Source organism: Lolium rigidum, chromosome 7, assembly GCF_022539505.1.
Source record: "Lolium rigidum isolate FL_2022 chromosome 7, APGP_CSIRO_Lrig_0.1, whole genome shotgun sequence".
Taxonomy (NCBI): Eukaryota; Viridiplantae; Streptophyta; class Magnoliopsida; order Poales; family Poaceae; genus Lolium; species Lolium rigidum.
The window spans coordinates 89,444,035-89,453,789 of NC_061514.1; positions in this window are offsets into that span (position 1 = coordinate 89,444,035).

Here is a 9,755-nt window from a genome sequence, read left to right on the forward strand (position 1 = left end):
CAGGGGTCCGGGGGATTATATAGCAAAAAATTTCACAACAAACGGAAAGTACCAGGTCGAACCAGAGTCGGAGAGGGGCAACGAGGCGGCCAGCTCATAGGGCGGCGCGGCCAGGCTGGGGCCCGCGCCGGCCTATGAGGGCACGCCCTCGTGCTTCTCCTCCACTCCGTTTCGATCTCGTAATTTCTCATATTTTCCAAAAAACAGTAAAAACATTGTTCGGAAAGTAAATCGCGAACTTTTTATTACCTGTACTGTTACCTATTCAAAGTCGAGTTCTGGCGGACTGTCAAATTGACCTTTAATGAAAGCCTCCGGTGTTTCCACTTGAATAACATCAACATCTACATTATAAGAATCACCCGAGATATAATGCTTGAGTCTTTGTCCATTCACCACTTGCGTGGCATTGCCTTGGAGAGAACTAATTTTAATTGCTCCTGATCGATACACCTCCTCAACAACATATGGTCCTTCCCATTTCGAGAGTAATTTCCCTGCAAAGAATCTGAGACGAGACCGATACAACAGGACTTTATCCCCAATATTAAATCTCTTTTGATAATCCTTCTATCATGCCATTTCTTAACTTTCTCTTTAAAGAGTTTAGCATTCTCATAAGCTTCACTTCTCCATTCATCTAGAGAACTTAATTGCAGCAACCTCTTATTACCGGCTAGTTTAGGATCTTTATTTAGTTCTCTAACAGCCCAATAAGCTTTGTGCTCTAGTTCTAAAGGTAAATGACAAGCTTTTCCATAAACCATTTTATAAGGTGACATTCCCATGGGGTTTTTATAAGCAGTTCTATAAGCCCATAGTGCTTCCTTCAATTTACTAGCCCAATTCTTTCTAGTTTTATTAACAGTCTTTTGCAAGATAGATTTAATTTCTCTATTTGATAGTTATACTTGCCCACTAGTTTGAGGATGATAAGCAGAAGCAATTCTATGATTAATACCATATTTAGGAAGAGTTTTTCTAAAACCACCATGAATAAAATGAGAACCTCCATCTGTCATAATATATCTAGGAACTCCAAATCTAGGAAAAATAATGTCTAAAAGCATTCTTAACGAGGTCTCACCATCAGCACTTTTTGTAGGTATGACTTCCACCCATTTAGTAACATAATCAACATCAACAAGTATATGAGTGTTACCTTCTGAAGAGGGAAAAGGTCCCATGAAGTCAAATCCCCAACAATCAAACGGTTCAATAACAAGAGTATAATTCATAGGCATTTCATTGCGTCTGGAGATATTACCAACCCTTTGACATTCATCACAGGATAAAATAAACTTCCTTGCATCTTTGAAGAGAATTGGCCAATAAAAACCTGATTGTAGAACCTTTTGCGCGGTTCTATCTCCGGCGTGATGTCCTCCATAAGCACTACCATGACATTTACTCAATATCTCTTGTTGTTCATATTCGGGAACACATCTTCGTAGAATACCATCCACTCCTTCTTTATATAAGTGTGGGTCATCCCAAAAATAATGCCTCAAGTCATAAAAGAATTTCCTCCTTTGCTTGAGCTGAAAAGGTTGGAGGCAAGTACTTGGAAACAATAAAGTTAGCATAATCAGCATACCAAGGATCTGTCTCGCGAGCTCACCTTTATTACAGCCAATTGTTCGTTTGAAAAACTATCATTAACGAGAACAGGATCATAAGCAATATTTTCCAATCTAGACAAATTATCAAGAACAGGATTATCAAGACCTTTCCTATCTACAATATGTAAATCAAATTCTTGCAAAAGAAGTACCCATCTAATAAGCCTTGGCTTAGCATCTTTCTTTGTCATAAGGTATCTAATTGCAGCATGATCAGTATGAATCGTAACTTTTGAATCAACAATATAAGATCTAAATTTATCACAAGCAAAGACTACAACTAACAATTCTTTTTCAGTAGTAGCATAATTTCTTTGAGCAGCATCAAGAGTTTTACTAGCATAATGAATAACATTCAGTTTTTTATCTACTCGCTGTCCAAGAACAGCGCCTACAGCAAAATCACTAGCATCACACATAATTTCAAATGGTAAATTCCAATCGGGAGGTTCAACTATAGGGGCAGTTGTTAAGGCTTTCTTTAGAGTTTCAAAAGCTTCCTTACAATCATCATCAAAAACAAAAGGTACATCTTTTTGAAGAAGATTAGTAAGAGGCTTTGAAATCTTAGAGAAGTCTTTAATAAACCTCCTATAAAACCCAGCATGACCAAGAACACTACGAATACCTTTAACATCCCTGGGATAGGGCATCTTTTCAATTGCTTCAACTTTAGCTCTATCAACTTCAATACCTCTCTCAGAAATTTTATGTCCCAATACAATTCCTTCATTAACCATAAAGTGGCATTTCTCCCAATTAAGAACAAGGATAGTTTCTTCACATCTCTGCAAAACTTTATCAAGGTTTCGCAAGCAACTATCAAAAGAATTCCCATAGAAAGAAAAATCATCCATGAATACCTCTACAATACTCTCAGAAAAGCCATGAAAAATAGCAGACATGCATCTTTGAAAAGTAGCAGGAGCATTACATAAACCAAAAGGCATACGCCTATAAGCATAAGTTCCATAGGGACAAGTGAAAGTGGTTTTCTCTTGATCTTTAGTTTTAACAGCAATTTGTGAAAACCCTGAATAACCATCAAGAAAGCAAAAATGAGTATTTTTAGATAACCTTTCTAACATTTGATCAATAAAAGGCAAAAGGTAATGATCTTTCTTAGTAACCTTATTAACTTTTCGATAATCAATGCACATTCTATAACCTACAACTACTCTTTGAGGTATGAGCTCATCATTATCATTAGGCACAACAGTCATTCATCCTTTCTTAGGAACACAATGCACAGGACTAACCCATCTACTATCAGCAATAGGATATATAATACCAGCTTCAAGGAGTCTTAATACCTCATTTCTTACCACATCCTTCATCTTAGGAATTAGACGACGCCGAGGTTCAACAACAGGCTTCGCATCATCTTCCATATTAATGGCGTGTTGGCAAATAGAGGGAGAAATCCCCTTCAAGTCATCAAGAGTGTAGCCAATAGCACCTCGGTGTTTCTTCAGTATTTCCAATAACCTTTCTTCTTCAAACTCTGAAAGCTTAGAACTAATAATAACAGGATATATTTTCTTATCATCAATATGAGCATATTTAAGATTATCAGGCAATGGTTTTAAATCAAAGACATGATCTTCCTTTGGTGGTGGTGTTGTACCCAAATCTTCCACCGGTAAATCATGCTTAAGAATAGGTTGACGAAGGAAAATTTCATCAAGCTCATTTCTTTCTTCCCTAAAAACTTCACTCTCACTATTCTCCAAATGTTGCCGCAAAGGATTATTAGGAGCAAGAGCAATAGATGCACACCTGTTCAACTTTAAAATCACTATTAGGCGAATCAATTTTATAAGGGGTTTTGGTAAATTTAGAGAAGTTAAACTCATAAGATTCACCAACAAATTTAGTCAAAATTTTCTCTTTCTTGCAATCTATAATAGCTCCACAAGTATTTAGAAAAGGTCTACCAAAAATGATAGGACAATATTTACTAGCAGCAGAACCAAGTACCAAAAAGTCAGCAGGATATTTAATCTTACCACATAGAACTTCCACATCTCGAATAATACCAATTGGAGAGATAGTTTCTCTACTAGCTAGCCGAATAACCACATCAATATCTTCAAGTTCACAAGAACCAATTTCGTGCATAATCTCCGTGTAAAGCTCATAAGGAATAGCACTAATACTTGCACCAATATCACATAAACCATAATAACAATGATCACCAATTCTAACGGATAGCATAGGAACACTAGCTTTCCTAGACTTATTAGGATGCGAAACAATATTTGAAGCATCTTCACAGAAAATAATATGACCATCTTCTACGTTTTCAGTCACAAGATCTTTAACAATTGCAACAGCAGGTTCAACTTTTATTTGTTCTTCAGGTTCTATAGGTTTCTTTTCACTTTTATGAACCGCACTATTTATAACAGAGTACTCCTTCATTTTAGCAGGGAAAGGAGTTTTTTCAATATAAGCTTCAGGAATAACATGATCAATAGTTTCAACTACAACACATTTATTTATAGATGAATCAATTTTATCTTTATACGGTTCATGATACTTATCAAAGTTCTTCTTAGGCAATTCATAATGAGAAGCAAAAGCTTTATAAAGATTTGCTGCAACTTGAGAATGAAGACCATAAGTAGCACTCATATTACGAAATTTATCAGTATCCATAAAAGCTTCAATGCATTTATAATCATAATTTATACCTGATTCTCTATCCTTGTCGTTCTCCCATCCTTCGGTATTTTCTTGGATCCGATTAAGAAGGTCCCTTTTAAACTCTTCCTTGTTGCGTGTAAATGATCCAGAACAAGAAGTATCCAAGCAAGGTCTTGTCTTGAAAAGAAAGTCTTGCATAGAAATTATCAATAATAATATTACCAGGAAGCTCATGAATGGGGCATTTGAGCATTAAAGACTTCAATCTCCCCCACGCTTGGGCAATACTTTCTCCTTCATGAGGCCAAAAATTATATATGCGATTCCGATCTTTGTGAATCTCACTTGGAGGATAGAACTTAGAATAAAACCGGGGCACAATATCATTCCATTCAAGAGAATCCCCATTATCCAGTAATTTATACCAATGCGCCGCTTTACCAGACAGCGATAAAGAGAATAGTTTCTTCCTCACTTCATCCATAGCAATACCTGCACACTTGAATAAACCGCATAATTCATGTAAGAATAGTAAATGATCTCCAGGGTGGACAGTTCCATCCCCCGTATAACGGTTACCCACTACACGTTCAATAATTTTCATAGGTATTTTGTATGGTAATTCTTCCTTACCTGGCGCCTCATCCACTACCTTTGCAGTAGTAGTAGATTTCCCAAATAAACACTCAAGAGAAGATCTCTCCATAATGAGTTATAGCAGCATGCGAGAAATAAAATCAGCACAAACGAGTAGAAATTTCCCTTACCAATAGCGCTTCACTCCCCGGCAACGGCGCCGGAAAATAGTCTTGATGACCCACAAGTATAGGGGTGTATCGCAGTATCTTCGATAAGTAAGAATGTCGATCCCAACGAGGAGCGAGAAGGTGTTGACAAGCAGTTTCGATGAAGGATTCACCGTAAATGCTCACGGTACAAGTATTCAGGGGGGTTTTGATGTAACAGATGAATAAATTACGAGTAAGTAAAGTGCGAGAGTAACAATTGCAGCGAGTGGCCCAATCCTTTTTAGCACAAAGGACAAGCCGGTTTGTTTACTTATAATGACCAAACTTTCTCGAGGACACACGGGATTTTAGTCTAGTGCTTTCGCTACATACGGCTAATTAATCTTCATTGTTTTGATAAGTGTTGTGTGGGTGAACCTATGCTAATGTACCGCCCTTCCTAGGACTAATACATACTTGTGATTATACCCCTTGGAAGCATCCACAACTACAAGAAAGTAATTAAGATAAATCTAACCACAGCCTTAAACTACGAGATCCTGCGATCCCTCCTGCATCGATATACCAACGGGGGCTCAGGTTTCTGTCACTACGGCAACCCCGCAATTGGCAAACGAGTACAAGATGCATTCCCCTAGGCCCATAAAGGTGAAGTTTCGTGTAGTCGACGTTCACACGACACCACTAGAAGAATAACACCACAACTTAAATATCATAACATTGAATATTACTCAACCATACTTCACTACTAACATTTAGACTTCACCCATGTCCTCAAGAACTAAACGAACTACTCACGAGACATCATATGGAACATGATCAGAGGTGATATGATAATGAATAACAATCTGAACATAAACCTTGGTTCAACGGTTTCACTCAATAGCATCAATAACAAGTAGAAATCAACACCGGGAGAGTTTCCCCTATCAAACAATCAAGATCAAACCCAAATTGCTACAGCGGTGACGAGGTGCAGCGGTGGAGACGGCGATGATGATGATGAAGATGATGGTGATGGTGATGGAGATGATGTCCAGCTCGATGGCGGTGACGATGGCGTCGATTTCCCCTCCGGGAGGGAATTTCCCCGGCAGATCTCAGCCTGCCGGAGAGCTCTTTCTCTCTCGGTATTCTCCGCCCCGCGAGGCGGCTGTGACTCTTCGCGACGTACCTCTGGAGCTTAGGTTTTCGGGACGAAGGCATACGCGAAGAAAAGGATGCGAGAGGGGGCTGTGGGCCCCCTCCTCACAGGGCGGCGCGGCCAGGGCAGGGCCCGCGCTGGCCTGTGAGGGGGGCCCATGGCAGCCCTCCTCAGCTCCCCCTTCTGGCTCCCTTCGTCATCTGGAAAAATAGGAGTTTTCGTGTAATTCCCGTCAATTGTTGATCTTTCGAAATATTGCGTTCGACGATGCTTTTTCCAGCGAGAATCCTGGCTCCGGTGCGCGATCCTCCAATAATCATGAATCATGCAAAATAGATGAAATAACATAAGTATTATCTCCAAATATGAAATATATCAATGAATAACAGCAAATTATGATATAAAATAGTGATGCAAATTGGACGTATTAGATAGCAGCGACTCCGAAGAAACTCAGGAGTACGACGGCGAGATGCGAGGAGCCGATTGCTTGAGTTATAAGATCCGAGAGACAGTGCCACCCAAAAGGTTCAAACCTACTCCCACTGATGCTGCCAAATACAACGGACATTAGGAGCCGAGATCTTGGATAGATCATTATCTACAAACCGTGATTTTACACAAGGGAATCAGATAGCAGCAATGCAATGCTTGCAGCTTTACCTGAAGGATTCAGCACGAGCTTGGTTGAGGGGTTTACCAAAGGGCTCCATCAAATCATGGGAGGACTTCGTCGATGCTTTCGTCAAAAACTTTCAAGCAACTTACAAAAAGCTTGTCGGAATCGAGGAATTATGTCACTGCCAGCAGAAGCAAAAGGAGTCGATGCGGGCGTACATCGGAAGGTTTACCAAGTTTTTGAACGCTGCCGAAGACGTCTCAGTCGACAGAGCAATCGACGACTTCAGCGATGGCATTCGACGGGAAGCGTACATTGAAGAGCTTGGTCGAAAGAAACCAAAAACTATCACCAAGTTGATGGAAATCGCCAACAGTTGGGCTGATGGAGAAGATAATGTGAGAAAACCGCGTCCACGCAGCGACGACGAAGATGACGATCACCCAAGGCATGACTCGGGTGGTCAAAAAGATCGGTGCAAGAGGAGGAAAGATCGCGGATACGACGACACCAACATGGTAGCTGCTGGATACTCTGATCGACGAGATAATCGGTATGACGACAGCCGTGATGATCGGCAGGATAATCGTGATAATTCAGGAAGCCGTGGCAACTACAAAGGACCACCTTCAAGGGTCCCAGAACTACCCTTTGCCGAACAGCTAAATGCTCCCTATTATCTACAATCATATATCGACTCCAAGGATGACAAGAAGAAGTCGAGTCATCTGCTCAGAGATTGTCGACAGTTCATTGAGATGCAGAAATTCATTCAGGAGACGCAGCAGTCAAATCCACCACCACCACCTCAGCACCAAGTTCAGTAAGTACAACCTCATAACCCCAATGAGTCATTTCCTCCACCAAGAGGACTGATGGGTATGATTCACAGAACTGGTGTTTCGAGAAGAGAGATGAATAAACTTACAGCAGGAAATCAATTTCGCAGAAAGCATCATGGCAAATATCCCAGAATATGTCGACTGGTCATCACAGAGCATCCTGTTGGTACATAGATCTGATGGAAACATCTTCGCCGTCTATGACTTTCTGGCCAAAGGTGATGGAAACATCTTCGCCGTCTATGACGTTCTGGCGGGATTTTATTGGCCCTAGATTGGATTCTTCGAACGCTTAGCCTTAGTCCAGTTGGTACATAGATCTGATGAATTCTGCTGGGGAGTAACCAAGAATGGTGTATTGTCTGTAGATTCAACGTATAAAGCTTTAATTAAACTCATTCAGCCGACAATTACTAATAAATCCATTTGAAAGATGAAGATATCATTGAAAACTAAGGCTTTTCATGGTACCTCCGGCGTGGCGTTATTCATAATAAATATAACCTTGGAAAACCTAACTGGCATGGATATACGAAGTATGTTTTCTGTCACGAAGAGGATACACTAATCATTCAGATAGGTTCTACATTATATCCTCCATGAAGCATTGGAAATATCTCCGCCCATTGGCTAAATGGGGTGGATTATAGGTTTAAGGGTCTTATCAGAGTGGGGGCGTTTTCCGTTCTATGTACGCTTTGGCTATCTAGGAATGACAAGGTTTTTAACGATAAACAATGTTCTCTCATGTAAGTCATCTATCGGCGTATGGGTTTGCTCTATTTATGGTCGTCGCTCTAGCGCTTGGAGGAGGACCGCGACCTTTTTATGGAGTTGTCTACACGGTGGGAGGAAACGTCCAAGGAGTTTATTACCCAAGATATGTGGATACCTAATCGTAGGATTTTGCCCCCTATGGTCCAGCTAGCTACCTAGTTTTTGTTTATCTCTTTTGTAATGTTCTGAGTGATTTGTACAATTGGAAGGTTGTGTGCATCTTAGCTATGTAGAGGATGGGTGTAATGTTTAAAACTTTTGAGTAATAAAGCGCCTTTATCTAAAAAACTCATTGTTATATTTCATGATAGACTTTTCTCCATTTAAAGTTTATTGGCATTCTCATTGCCCCTAGTTTTCTAGCAAGTTTCCCAAGTTGCGCTGGACTAAGTCCTCACCTGAGATATACTCATGCATTTTTTTCGTACTCACTATAATTATTTGATTCTTGTAAGGTTGTCTTCCTGATTAAGAGATATCCTCAACTTTATGGTTAGTTGCAAGTTTCAGTATCGTTTCCTCAACAATATACCATGATGCAAATTTAGGGATGTGATCTTAAGTAATTATCCACTAGTTTGTGCATTGTTGCATCTTTGGTAATATGGTATTTCTCTTTGATATCACAAACTATCTTGCTTCTTCATGGGTTTAGACGGTTTCACGAATCTAACATCAATAATACACATTGGAGAGGAACATCAACTATATATTGTGTCTAAACAACACACACAATAATTAATCAAATTTTTCTTGCTCTATTATTGAAATATGTTCTACGCACTTTTGTTGCTTCCATTCCAATGCCATGCGCAGCAAAAATATTTCCATTTTGTCAACCTCTTCTTTTGCATTATCTCATTGGGATTGTCTGCTGCAGCAGAACCTAAAGAAAAATTCTCAATTATTTCAACATATATCTCCGCAACACCAAAACCAAAATTTCAAATAAGAACCATCTTCATCGAATCATCATCAAACTTGAATATAAAGCCATCATTCAATTTTTTCTGGAAATATTCAATGAAGCTTTACCTATGAGATCTTCTTCAGATTTCCTATTTGGATATGGTATAAGCCCAAAGAAAAATCTTGAACTTCTTCTTTAAAGTATAGAAAATAGTTTTGATGTCAACATCTACTGCAATCTCATATATGTATATAACAAAACCCTCAAATTTATAAACTTCTGATAAACTGATATCGAATGGAAAATGTCAGGAGGATCTAGTGGACCCCCTAGAGAACCTAAACAAACAAAATACATGAACTTTTGGTTATTTTAGCACCGAAATCATGTTGACAATATATGACATACGAATGAACTTCATGTTTTCAAATGAACAATGCATC